General features: G+C 48.6%; 1 protein-coding gene across 1 annotated transcript in view; it reads left to right on the top strand.

Annotated features, from left to right (window-relative positions):
• Window positions 1-14496, top strand: part of CABYR (calcium binding tyrosine phosphorylation regulated) — a 223807-nt gene that overhangs the window by 208699 nt on the left and 612 nt on the right. The window lies entirely within an intron of this gene.

Below are 14496 nucleotides of genomic sequence, written 5' to 3' on the forward strand. Positions count from 1 at the left end.
TCGAAATGATTAAAGAATAATGACCATCTGGCCTGTCTGTAATTCAGACGTTGTGCGTGGCGGAGATACTCTAGGTTTTTATGATCCGTGAATACGGTTATTTGATGTTGAGCGCCTTCGAGCCAAGGCCGCCATTCCTCGAATGCAAGCTTTATTGCCAAGAGCTCTTTATCGCCGATCCCATAGTTTTTCTCGGCTGGAGAAAATCTTCGAGAGAAGAATGAACAGGGACGTAAGGCTTTTGAGTCTCCAGGTTGGCTCAACACAGCCCCTACCCCCACATCTGAAGCATTAGCTTCTACTATGAAGGGCTTGTGGGGTCTGGATGCCGCAAGCACGGTTCTGTAGAGAAGGCAGTCTTTAATTTCTCGAATGCGGAAATGGCCTTCGCTGATCATTTTGAAGCGTGGGCACCCTTGCGAGTCATTGCAGTCAAGGGTACGGTTAAAGAAGAATAATTCTTTATAAAGCTTCGATAGTAATTGGTGAACTCCAGGAATCTCCTTAAAGCCTTCAGGCTGGTAGGTTGAGACCAATTCTTGATAATTTCAAGTTTGTGAGGGTCCATTTGGAAGCCTTCCTTTGACACTACGTAGCCTAGGAAAGGCACAGAGTCTTTGTGAAATTCACACTTCGAGAGTTTGGCGTACAGCTGGTGTTTGCGGACACGGTGGAGTACTTGCTTAACGTCTGCAATGTGGGTGTCCAAATCCTGGGAGAAGATGAGTATATCGTCCAGGTAGACCACAACGTTCTTGTACAGCAGATCCCACAAGATGTCGTTCATCATATTTTGGAAAATGGCAGGTGCACTGCACAACCCGAACGGCATTACAAAATACTCGAAGTGGCCGTCTCGCGTATTGAAGGCTGTTTTCCATTCATCGCCGCTCCGAATGCGAATGAGGTTGTAGGCCCCCTTTAGGTCAAGCTTTGAAAATATCTTGGCCCCTTGCAGCCTGTCAAACAGCTCCGAGATTAACGGCAAGGGGTAACGGTCTTTGATCGTGATTTCATTTAGACATTGGTAATCGATACATGGACGTAGGGTACCGTTCTTCTTCCCTACAAAGAAAAACCCCGCGCCGGCTGGCAATTTTGATGGTTGGATAAAGCCCTTCTGGAGATTTTCTTCAGTGTATTCCTTCATTGCTTTATTCTCGAGAGCTGAGAGGGGATACACTCTTCCCTTTGGTGGCTCAGTGTTGGGCTTCAGTCTTATGGCACAGTCATAGGGCCTTTGTGGAGGAAGAATATCAGCCGCTTCTTTGGAAAATACATCTCCGAAGGATGCATATTGGGGCGGCAGTCCTGGCATCACTGGAGTCATAGGCATGCAAATGATAGGCAAGATTTCCTTAAGGCACCTTCCGTGACAATCTGGGCCCTAGCGGGAGAGATCCAAGGATACCCAGTCAAATTGGGGTTGGTGCACTTGCAGCCAGGCTAACCCCAGGACGATAGGGTGCATGGCCTTTTTTCAATACAAAGAAGGAGAGCGACTCCGTATGGAGAGCTCCGGTGTGGAGTGTAACTGGAACGGTTTGGTAAGTCACGTCGCCCGGTAAGGGCTCTCCATGAATGGAGAATAACAGTAATGGATCTTTTAATTTGATGAGGGGGATCCTCAAGTATTCCACTAGACGTCTGAGAATGAAGTTGACTCCTGCCCCTGAGTCCACTAGGGCAGGAGTCTGAACCATGACTGGTCCGTAGGTGAAGAAGACTGGGAGAGAGAGCGGAGGAGAGGGCGCAGTATGGCCTAAGAACAGTCCTGCCGGACTTAGGCCTGTCCGTTTTCCAGACGAATGGAACATGTAGAGGCATCATGGCCTGGCTGACCACAATACATGCAAAGGCTTCTTCCGAAGTCTTCTTTCTTTGGAAGTCAAACGTCCATGACCAATTTGCATCGGTTCATCTTTATCAGCAGCAATGATTACTGGAACCATCCAAGGTGCAGATGCAGCACTAGCCTGTTTGAACCCAGGTTACACCTTAGGCCGGAGTTCCTTCACCTTGTCCTGGAGCCGGTGATCAATCCGAGTGGCCAAGGCTACTAATTCGTCCAGCAAGTCAGGTGTTTCGCGAGCAGCCAGCTTGTCCTTTAAACGGGTATCCAGGCCTCTACAAAAGAGAGTCTTGAGACATTTGGGGTCCCAGTGGAGTTCCGCTGCAAGAGTTTTGAACTCTATGGCAAATTCAGCCAAAGATCTGTTGCCTTGCTTCAATTCAACCAAAGCAGAACCGGCTACAGAAGTTCGAGCAGGGTGTTCGAAAACGGATTTAAACAAGTCCATAAATCCTTCTATGTCCTGCAAAATGGGGTCCTTGCGTTCCCACAAGGTAGATGCCCAAGACAAGGCCCTACCTTCCAGGTATGAAAGGATGTAGGTAGTCTTGGAGAGAGCCATAGGAAACAATGATGGCTGTAAGGCAAAATGCATGCAGCACTGGTTTAAAAAACCCCGGGTCTTCTGGATTTCTCCGGAAAAGCGGATTGGAGCCTCCAGTGGTACAGCAGTCTTTAAAGTTACCTCCTGTAACTGACCTTCATGGTTGGAAGCTGTGCCTTGAACTTTCTGTGTGTAGCTGATGAAACGCTGAAGTAAGTTTCTCCAAGGCGTCTGGCTGCTCCACAATGTGCTGGGCCAGGCCCGGTATGGCCTGCAAGGCATCGAGTTGTGCCGGATCCATGGCGTTAGCAATCTGTTATTGTTTGGGATAGTTGTGGGTGGATCCTTGGGCCGGTGGCAGTTGACCACGCCCCCGGGGGAAGATCCCGAGAGGGACCACCGGTCAGGCTCAGAGTTTGGAGACAGACACACACTAGTTCTTTTATTAAACAGTATATTGAACCACCAGAGGTGGCAGTAGTGAGCTGGAGGCGCCCGGCTGGGCTGTAGTCCCTCAGGTACTGGAACAGCAATCCCAGGATGGCAGAGCTGTAGAGAAACTAAGTATAGTGATTAGGCAGGGTATACAGAGTTCAGGAATAGAACCTTGATGGTAACACTCACACAATAGTTTCTTGAAGCAGCCCAGGAGCTGGAATGGATTAGGCCCTCGAGGAGCGAGTACCTGGTTCCAGGGAAAGGTCTGATAGAAGGATGGTAACTCACTGGTGTTGTAGACCGCGATGACTTCCTGGCAGAAGTGGTATTCAGAAGCAGGTCCGAGAACATGAACCCTCGAAGAGCGAGTACCGGTTCCAGACTGCGACCTGAAAGGCAAAAGAGAAATGAGGCCCCCGAGGAGCGGGTACCCCTGGTAAGTCCGAGGAGGCAGAGTAGCTAGGAGTGTACGAAACCTTTCCTTGCTAACTCGATTAGTTAGCGAATTCAGAGACCTTAAATATCCGGTGCAGATGACGTCATCTCAGGGGGACGCCCCTGAGGTTCGCACCACTGCTGGTACTTGAGTCGGGGTCGGGCCGTGCGCGCGCCTTTAGGCTTCTGGGAAACATGGCGGAGTGCAGCGTCTAGCCGGTCCGGGGACGCCGGAGGACGGTGGAAAGATGATGCCGTGGCAGCCAAACATCCAACAAGCAAAGAGGGAGTCGCCACAGAGGTAAGGAGGGCGGGGTGGAGACGTCGGGCAGCGACGGTCGCAACACGTCCGTAGCGCCTCCTTGCCGCACCCTCTGATGTCCCCGGAGTGGCTTTGGCGCGGCGTCCCGCCATGTTGACCTGAGGCCTCCTAGGGCGCGTGCACACGCCTCACGTCTTATAGCAGTGTTGAAGCGAACCTTGGGGGTGTCCCCCTCGAGTGACATCACTGCTTCCGACTTCAAAAGGTTGCCCATTTGCTGACTCTCTCCGCGTTAGCAACGGATTGGATTTGTTCCGGTCTGAAGCTGTTCTGCCGCTTCTGCTGCTGCTGGAAGCTGTTTTCACCCTCCGGGGTTCTACTAACTTGGGTACCCGCTCCTCGTGGGCCCTTCGCTTATTTCCAGGAGCCTATCCTGAATCCAGGTACCCGCTCCTCGAGGGCCTGTGTGTCTATCCTGGTGCCTGCTACTAATTCTTCTACCTGCTGGAACACTACCTATCAGCTACAGAGAGTGAGTACTACTTCTCCCAGTCTGTTCATCTACAGCTCCTCGTTATTTATCTGCATCGGGCCCTACACCACCATTTTGGAACGGGACTCCTCTGCCGAGGATCACAGACTGTTGCTGCCTATCCTCTCTCTACTGCTTATTGGGAATTCTATCTACTCAGCTACAAGGGAGTGTGTAATAACATCTGCCAGTCTGTCTCTCCTACAGCACCTCACTGGACACCTGCATCGGGGCCTTACACCACCATTGTGGGACGGGTCTCCTCTGCCGAGGATCACAGACTGTTGCTATCTAATCCACTCTCTACTGCCACCTCTGGTGAACCATATAAGCTGCATAATAAAGATATATTCTCTGTGTTTGTGCATCTGAGTCTAGCCTGGTATTACAGTTCCCTACAGGGCTTCTCCCTGTGGGAGACACTATCACTGTTGCCCCTAAGAATCCACCAAACACCTCGATATCATAACAGATTGCTAACTCCATGGATTCAGCTCAGCTCACTGCATTGCAGGCCATTCCAGGCCTGGCCCAGTGAATCACCGAACAACAGAACACGCTGGATAGCTTGACTGTGGCCTTTAATCTACTACACTCACAGATGAACACTCCTACTACCTCAGGTAAAGAAGAAACACTGCCAGAAGTGACAGTTAAAACAGTGGTACCCCTCTCCGCTCCTATTCGCTTCTCAGGGGAAGCCTGGAGATGCAGGGGATTCCTCAACCAATGCGGTATGCATTTTGCACTTCAACCTAATAATTTTCCCACAGTTTATGCCAAGACCACGTATATCCTGTCTTATCTGGACGGAATGGCATTAGCTTGGGCTTCTCCGCTGTGGGAGCGAGATGACCCCATCCTGAGGATCATCTACAGCAAGGTAATAAACCTTTACCAGACTTCGCCATCGAATTTAAGACGTTGGCTTCAAAGTTGAATTGGGACTCGAGATGCCTGAAGACCCTTTTCTTTGAAGGCCTGAACTCCCGGCTAAAAGATGAATTGGTGGCTCAAGAAATGCCTGAGACCTTGGAGGACCTGATGAAGTTAGCCACAAGAATTGACCAACGGCTTCAGGATAAAGTTCAAGAGGTTAAAGGTTCCAAGAGACCTAGCCAGGGAGAAATCAGAGACAAAACTATACCTAAGCCTATTCAGTCTAAATCGGTTTCTGGCGAAGAAGAACCTCTGCAACTAGGCCGTAGTCACCTGACTTCTAAGGAGAGAAGAACGCGGAGAAGATTAGGTCTCTGCATGTATTGTGGTCAAGCAGGCCATGCAGTACAAACATGCCCTATCTGTCCAGGAAATGGTCAGACCTAAGTCCTGTGGGAAGACTCTTCTTAGGTCTAACTGTACCTTCTCCTCCATTCTCTCTGCCAGTCTCCTTGATAAACAGACTTCTTGAATTCCAGACTCTTGCCCTAGTGGATTCCAGGGCAGGAGGGAATTTTATACTGAGACGTCTAGTGGAATATCTGCATATCCCCACAATGACTATGAAGCCTCCGCTTCTGTTATCCTCTATCCATGGGGAACCCTTACCGGGTGAAGTAACCCTACAAATGGAACCAGTCAGTTTAAGGACTGGAGCTCTTCTTACGGAATCCATTTCCTTCTTCGTGCTAGAAAAGGCTATGCACCCCTTAGTACTTGGGTTACCATGGCTACAAAAGCACATGCCGCAATTCAACTGGGCTACTCTGGAGCTTTCACGTTGGGGCCCAGATTGTCATGGCAAATGTCTGAAGGAAGTTTCACCATTACCCTGTATGCCTACGACTCCGTTGATGCCTGGGTTACCACCCCAATACACATCATTTCAAGATGTGTTCTCTAAAGAAGCTGCTGATATACTTCCCCCACACAGATGTTATGACTGTGCGATCAATTTGAAACCGAATACCGAACCACCTAAGGGAAGAGTTTACCCCCTCTCGGTGATGGAAAATAAAGCGATGTCTGAATACATCCAAGAAAATCTGCAAAAAGGTTTCATAAGGCCATCCAAGTCTCCGGCAGGAGCAGGGTTTTTCTTTGTGGGGAAGAAGGACGGAACCCTACATCCATGCATTGATTATCGCGGTCTAAACGAGATCACGGTCAAAGACCGCTATCCGGTACCACTTATCTCAGAGCTGTTTGACCGCCTACAGGGGGCTAAGATCTTCTCCAAGCTGGATCTTAAAGGAGCATATAACCTTGTTCGTATTCGTTCAGGTGACGAATGGAAGACAGCTTTTAACACCAGGGACGGACACTTTGAGTATTTGGTGATGCCCTTCGGCTTATGCAACGCCCCAGCTGTCTTCCAAGGCATGATGAACGACCTCCTGCGTGACCTACTCTACCAATATGTTGTTGTCTATTTGGACGACATCCTGACCTTCTCTCAAGATCTGAATACCCACTTTATGGATGTCAAGAGAGTGTTACAAAGACTGCAGGAGAACCATCTATATGCTCAGCTGTCCAAATGCGAATTCCACAAGGAATCTGTATCGTTCCTAGGGTACATGGTGTCTAACAAGGGGTTCCAGATGGACCCACAAAAGCTGGAGAGCATTCAGAAATGGTCCCAACCTACTGGTCTAAAAGCTCTCAGAAGGTTTCTGGGATTTACAAATTACTATAGAACCTTCATTAAGAATTACTCCTCACTGACTGTGCCTTTAACAACTCTGACAAAGAAGGGTGCCAATGTTGCCAATTGGTCTATAGAAGCTGTCACCGCTTTCCAAAAACTGAAGGACGCTTTCTCCAGCAAGCCATGTCTCCATCACCCGGATCCTACACGCCCCTTTATTGTCGAGGTGGATGCCTCTGATGTTGGCGTAGGGGCTGTATTAAGTCAAACCAGTGACTCCAAGATCCTGCGGCCATGTTTCTTCTTCTCCAGACGATTCACACCAGCTGAGAGGAACTATGGAGTCGGAGATAAAGAATTGTTGGCGATAAAGATGGCGTTCAAAGAGTGGAGACCCTGGCTCGAGGGTGCTCAACACCAGATTATGGTTTTTACTGACCATAAAAACCTAGAATACCTTCATCATGCCCAGCGCCTCAACCATAGACAGGCGAGGTGGTCCCTGTTCTTTAACAGGTTTGATTTCATCTTAAAGTAGCAACCTAGAGATAAAAACGTCAGAGTGGATTCCCTATCTCGCTCTTTCTTATCTGAAGATGTGTCTGATGCTCTGCAACACATCATTGAACCTGAGTCATTCTATCAGCTACTCACCCAGTACCTGTGGGCAAAATGATTGTGCCTATCAACCTCCGGAAGAAAGTACTAGCATGGGCTCGTGACTCTAAACTGGCTGGACATCCCGGTCAACGGAGAACCCTTGTTGCGGTCCCGACCGCCCCTCTCATGTTCGGAGTCAGGCCTGCTTACAGTCTCTTCAGCTCTTTCAGGAATCCACTTGAATCCAGGCTCGACAGAGCCTCCGCCCGAGGAGTTCCCACGAGGAAGACGCCATTACAGGCCTACCCTTGCCTGGCCGCGCGCACGAGGAGGTGCTCTTAAGCGCACAGCACCCGGAAGCCCGGCTGCGCCTCGCCTGCTGACGTCACGCCCCGCTCCAGATTTAACCGGCGTCCAGTCCCCCACTAGACGCCTTGCAACGAGGTTTCCTGCTGACTAGTTGCTTCCTGTTCCTGTCCTTACTTGCTGACTCTCGTTGTCTCCTGGTTCCTGATCCCGGTTTGCCTAACGGACTTCTCACTAGCCTGCTGCCTGCCTTGATCCCGGTTTGCCTAACGGACTTCTCGCTAGCCTGCTGCCTGCCTTGATTCCGGTTTGCCTAATGGACGTCTCGCTAGCCAGCTGCCTGCCTTGATCCCGGTTGCCTAACGGACTTCTATGCTAGCCTGTCGCCGGTCTTGACCCCGGTTTGCCACGGACTCCGGTGCCAGCCTGCCGCCACTCCTGATCCCGGGTTGCCTCGCGGCCTTCTCTACTAACCCGCTGCCTGCGGTGACTCTGGTCTGCTTCGCGGCCTAGCCTCCTACCCGCTGCCGGTTCAGACTCCGCTCTCCTGTGACCTGCCTGCCAGCCAGCCGTCTGCCTTTCCTCCAGCAGCTGTCTCTGAACTTTCTGACCTCTCTCCAGACCACCCTCGGACGTACCCTCTCTGGACTACCTTGAACTGCTCCAGTCCCCAGGGCCTGGGTCCCTACGGGCCCCTCCCGGGGTGATTCCAGGCTCCTGGTATCCTTGCCAAGCACTGACTCCGCCTCCCGGCCTGCTCTGTGTAATACCTGCAGGCCGGCCCAAGGGTCCACTTTTTGCTTTACCACTGCCCAGTCATAACAACCCTGGCAAAGCTGCAAAAATTCTACTGGTGGCCGTCTATGAGAGAAGACGCCTTTGCTTATGTAGCGGCCTGTACCAACTGTACCAGACAAAAATCTCCACCTGGACGTCCTTGGGGTCAGCTTCAACCTTTACCTATACCGGATGAGCCCTGGACTCACATTGCCACGGACTTCGTGGTGGACTTACCCCTCTCCTGGGTAACGGTGGACAGATTCTCAAAGATGGCTCACTTTGTGGTGCTTCCTGGCTTACCATCTGCCAGTGAACTTGCAAAGCTTTTCATCAGCCACATATTCTGCCTGCACGGAATACCGAAGCACATCGTCTCAGACAGAGGCGTACAATTCACAGCCAAATTCTGGAAGGCTCTTTGCAAGAAGTTTGATATCACTCTCGACTTATTTATTTATTTATTTATTTATTTATATTCTTTTAATATACCGATGCTCAAGACCAGGTCTTATTGTACCGGTTTACAATGAACTAGGGGGAAAAAACCAGTTAACAATGAAAGCAAGAAATTACATTATAACAGGGAATGTGGAACTGGGCTGTTAGAGAAAAAGAGGATAGGTTAAACAATTTCTAACTGGAGAGCAGAGCAAATAAGCAGAAACCTAAGTGCTTACATGGTAAGCATTATATACAAATTTACATCGTGTAATATTAGGCATCCGCAATCCAATGGCGGATTACCATCCGCAATCCAATGGCCAAACTGAGAGGATGAACCCTACCCTCAAACAGTTTCTCAGGGCCTACGTCTCTTCACGCCAGAATGACTGGGCTGAACTTCTATCGTGGGCCGGGTTTTCCATCAACTCTCATCCAGCAACATCTACTGGATCAACACCATTCGAAGTGGTATATGGACGACTACCTTCACCACCTTTGCCATGTCCGCTTTCAGTGTCGTCCCCGGCAGCACAAGCCACTGTCGATGAGATTCAACAACTTTGGAAGAAGACAGAGGAGATGCTCCTCAAAGCTGGAATTCGAGCAAAACGAGACTATGACATTCATCATGGCAAGGCTTCTGAACTCAAACCTGGTGATAAGGTCTGGTTGTCTACAAAGCACCTTAGATTGAAGTTGCCATATGCTTGCTTCGCTCCACGCTATGTTGGACCATTCCCCATCCTCCGACGTCTGGGTAATCTCTCCTACAGTCTCAAACTTCCTCCAGCAATGAAGATCCATAACGCGTTTCATGTCTCATTACCGAAACCGCTTATTCTCAACAAATTCAGCACCAAGACACCAGATCCCCCTCCTGTTGATGCAGAAGAGGACATTGAGTACAAAGTAGACGCTATACTTGATGTAAGGAAGAGAGGCAGAGTATGGGAATACCTCCTGTCATGGGAGGGCTATGGACCAGAAAATAACTTGTGGGAACCTATGTCTAACATTCTGGACAAAGAGATGCTGAACCAGTATCATCGTTCACATCCTTGGAAACCAAGACCAGGTAGGGGGTCTGGAGGAGGTCCTTTGAAGGGGGGTACTGTTGCGTCCGTTGGTCTCAGACGGCTTTGCCCGACATGCCTCACCTGCTAGATGTATAGCTTGGATACATCCCATATGTATCCATGGCTTGGACTGGTCTGGTTGGATGAAGAGGAATGAGAAATCAGTTCTTACCTGATCATTTCCTTTCCTTGAGTCCAATCAGACCAGTCCTGATCCCTCTCTTATCTGGCAAATGTGTGGTATTCCACTGTTATTGTGTTTCCAAATGTGCATATATAGTTGTAATCAAATCTTCAGTGGTTAAATTGAGGGGATATTAATCTATTTGGTTTATCCTAATTATGTTTTATTGGTATGTTATTTGTTATTCTCCTTTGGAAATCCCCTGGTTTGGGGGAGGGGGAAGTTTGTTTTTAGTATGTTATTCTTAGCTTGTTACAGGATACTAACAGACCGAGGGCAGCATAGGAGCCTATGTAAGGGTACTTGAGAACGTATGGTGAAGGAAAGTAAAAGTGTGTATATACAGTATATAACAGCAGTTCTCAACCGGTGTGTCGACACACTTCGTGGTTTCCCACTAGCTTGGCTGCTCATTTCTCCCTTTCTTCCACTCCAGCGAGACACACATTTCCTCCGCCCGGGCTTGAAATGCTGATAGCTAGAGCGGAACGTGGCAAAACTGCTGATAGAAACACTTTGGGGTAGCAACACTAGTGGCAATAGTCTATCCTTCTTCCTGTCCCGATGGCACAGAAGAGGCCATGCAGTGCCATGCAGTGTGCCCATGGACACAGGAAAAAAAAAAAGAAACCAATGCTCTTGTCACAAGTATTAGCAGCATCAGCCTGAGCAGGGGAAAGAGCAGTGTGGCCCGGAGCAAGAAGATGAACAGTGTCGACATCAGGCAAGATGGCATCCTGACTGAGACATGGACTCAGAGCTGCTCCTTACCCCTGTTGAAAGCTGTTTCCTGAGCTTACCGATGCTGCCAAAACGAAAGGGGCAGGTGAGGGTATTCCCCTCCATCCCTACTTAGCTATTGGAGCAAGCCCTGATAACTACCTTCCTGTCTCAGGGAGCTGTAAATTTCGGGGAGGTGCTTCCCACTGCAAACGCGCCTGGAGGAGAGGCAAATTCGCCTGGGAAGGAGGTTTCCCTCAGCCACCCCCCGACGTTCGAACACCGGCAGGCAGAGAACTACCTTCCCCAGACGCCCTGCAGGAGTTGCAGACCGATGAGGTCAGTGGCACACGACTGCAGGAAGATTCGTCGGAGGGGACGGCACGACCAGGACGTGGAGGAGACTCAGAGAGGGAAGGAGTTACAACTCCAGCTGGTTCAGTGGTTTCATTGTCCTCCGAAATCAGCCCCATACCATCGGGTGAGCGCCCTGATGTCCCCGCAAGGCCAGCAGTCGTAATCCTGGAGTCCCTGTGGGAGTTAACAGCAGGATTATCCTTGGCTGTGAGAGAATGCAATAGTAAGTTGGATCTATTTACCTCTCAAGTGAATCAAAAAATACAAGTTCAAGAGAACACTTTATTGGTTCAAACATCTGTTGCTAGAGTTGAAACAGATATTCTTCAAATCAAGAACTTTTAAGTGGCAACAATCAAAGACAGAGCAGCCCTATCTCGACGTTTAGAAATGATTGAAAATTGGAACCGTCACCAGAATTTGAGGTTAATAAATTTTCCATGAATCGTGGGAGAACTGCCGATAATTACCTTTAAAAGATACCTTACTGAAATATTACAATTGTCTGAATCACAGTTTCCTTTGATAAATAAGGCTCATTTCTTGCCTGCAAATAATGTTCAAAATCGTATAAAGGATTCTGTAGTTCAACCAATTTATTTTCAGAACTTAACTACATTTTTAGAATCCTCTGCTATCGAGATAATTGAATGTTCAACTTTGTTGGTATCGCTTATAGTAGAACAAGACATTAGCAAGCTAATGTCTTGTTATTTCAAACATTTAAATTCATTATTTCATGGTAGCAAGGTTCACATGTTTCCTGATCTTCAAAGGTTACTCAGGAAAGGCGAAAGGGTTTTTTTAAACATGAGACAGGAAGCAATATCTTTGGGGGCCACATTCCTCTTGCGATATCCATGTAAGAGCATCATAAAGAAAGAGAGTGATTCCTTTATATTTTTTACTCCTGAACAGCTGAGAATTTATTTAGATTCGTTTTCCACTCTTGCTGTCCCATAGGAACCTAGGTTTGTTTAGGGAAAAAAAACAGCTTTGTTTTCAGGATTAAGCTTTTCATTAAATTAAAATTTCTTAAATACTCCTCTAAGTATACGCCCTCAGAGTTAGTAGTTTTGAGATTTGAGTTAACCCATTAGAATTGCATATTTTAATAATATTTTTTTGCAACAATTTGTTTTCTAATGTGGTATATACGATTTTCCTTAATGCTTTAAAATACAGAATGTATTAGAAAAGTTATAAATAAATAATTAAAAAAAAAGAAGATGAACAGCGTCAACTCCCTTGGCCAATGGGACTCTTGAGGCTGTCAGGACTAGAGGAGGTGGAGGTTGCTGCTGCCACCACTTGTTCTTTGGTGGAGGGATGGGGGGGGGGGGGGGGGAAGTGTCAGAAAGATTGAGAAGGAGCATGTATGTATGTGTGATTGAGAGCCAGCGTGTGCGAGAGACAGAGCATGTATGTGTCTGAGAGCCTGTGTATGTAAGTGAGAAAGAGAAAGAGCCTATGGGGCAAATTTTCAAAGGGGTACGCTCGTAATCCCCGAAAACCTGCCCCAAGCTCCCCCTGCGTGCGCCGAGCCTATGTTGCATAGGCTGCCGGCGTGTGCAAAGGCCCGGGACGCGCGTAAGTCCCGGGGCTTTCCTGGGGGGGGGGGGCATGTTGCGGCTGGCGCGTCATCGGGGGCATTCCGGGGGCATGGCCGCGGCCTCCGGACCAGCCCCTGGACTGGACCATGGCGCGCCGGCAGCCGGCCCGGTGCGCGCAAGTTACGCCTGCCTTGGGCAGGCGTAACTTTTGCGATAAAGGTGTGGGGGGGAATTAGTTAGGGCCGGGGGGCGGGTTAGTTAGGGGAAGGGAGAGAAGGTGCGGGGGGGGGGGGGGTGGAAGGAAAGTTTTGGAGTGGCCTCTGAGGGAACGGAGGCAGGCTGGCTGCGTGGCTCGGCGCGCGCAGGCTGCCGATTTTGCGCAGACTTGCGCGCACCGACCCCGGATTTTAAAAGATACGCGCAGCTACGCCAATCCTCCCTAGGGGCTGGCTCCCTACGTGCAATCCTCCCTAGGGGCTGGCTCCTGCATTTAAGCTACTATCCAAGATGAGAATAAAAAATAGAAAAATAAGGAAGAGAAAAAGATTTTAACTTGGGAGGTCCATGACCAAGCCTCTCTTCCTTCTCAATGTATTGTAAAAAAAAAGGGTTTAAGACTAGAAAGAACACAAGTATCTTTTCTTTTCTCTTGGATGTCAGTTTTTCTATCATTGATACTTATTCCATATCTTAATATATCCATGTTCCAAATCAGATAGAGAACAATTTTTTTCATTTTGCTGCTTTTATGCATTGTGCTGCCACCAATAGGCGCAAAAGCAATCTTTCCTGTAAGTTTAAACATTTGCTGGGTCTCCAGTATAGAAAATGCAGCTCTTGTATATTGATGGTAGGTATCTTGAAAACCTACCTGACTGGGATCACCAGAAGAGATTTGGGAAAAGGTTGGAAGGCTCATCAGGAGTGGCGGGCAAGACAAATTAAGCATCTGCATAGCTGTGTCATTGGAAGAGGACTGCCATTGTCATAACAGTGGGGAAAACTCCCCTCAGGCGGGCTGCAACATCAGATGAGGTTTGCCTCTACAGTTTCTGGGGCGCTATTTAGCCGATGAGGGTCCTGGCCCTGGCCCTGGCTTAGGCAGGCCTTGGGAAATTTTCTTTGGTTCCCTAAGCCAGCCCAAAAACCTATGAGCAAGTGGCTGAAACCTCTTTAACACCCACCCCACCCTGCTTTTCCCACTGAAGTGTGTGTAAGTGTGTGTGTAAGTGTGTCCCCAGCACTGTATTTCTCTCTCAATCCTTACACCATGTCTTCACCCATTCTCTTTCTCTGATCTCCCTGTCTCATCCCTGGCAGTCTCTCTTCAGTCCTCTACCGGTCCCTAGCAATCTCATACTCAGTCGTCCCCCCCGCCCTGTCTCCAGTCTCTCTCTCAGCTCCACCTCCTCCCTAGCAATCTCCCTTTGAACCTCTCCTTGTCCCCAACAGTCTCTCTCTGTCAATCACCCTTCTCATCTTCTGCAGACTCCTTCCCATGTACACCTGGAATACAAGAAGGTAGAAAGCAAGGAAAAAAAATGTCTTTTTATCTTTTTTTTTGTCTAAGCCCCTGCTATATATATATAACACAAAACCCCCCCCAAACAAAACAAAACCTCGACAACAACTTACCAGCATTTGACACACAATTTGTTTTTCTATTCCATTTTTGCTTTCTTATTTACAGTGTACACTTACAAACAAATAAATATGCTAAAATTGGGTGGAAAGCAGCTGTCATAGGTTTTCCAAATTTGATTGCTTGTTGCCTAGCTTGAAACATTACACTAAGGCAGAGCTGCTAGTCACCACAGAGGCCA

The sequence above is a fragment of the Rhinatrema bivittatum genome, chromosome 2 (assembly GCF_901001135.1).
Source record: "Rhinatrema bivittatum chromosome 2, aRhiBiv1.1, whole genome shotgun sequence".
NCBI classification, from domain to species: domain Eukaryota; kingdom Metazoa; phylum Chordata; class Amphibia; order Gymnophiona; family Rhinatrematidae; genus Rhinatrema; species Rhinatrema bivittatum.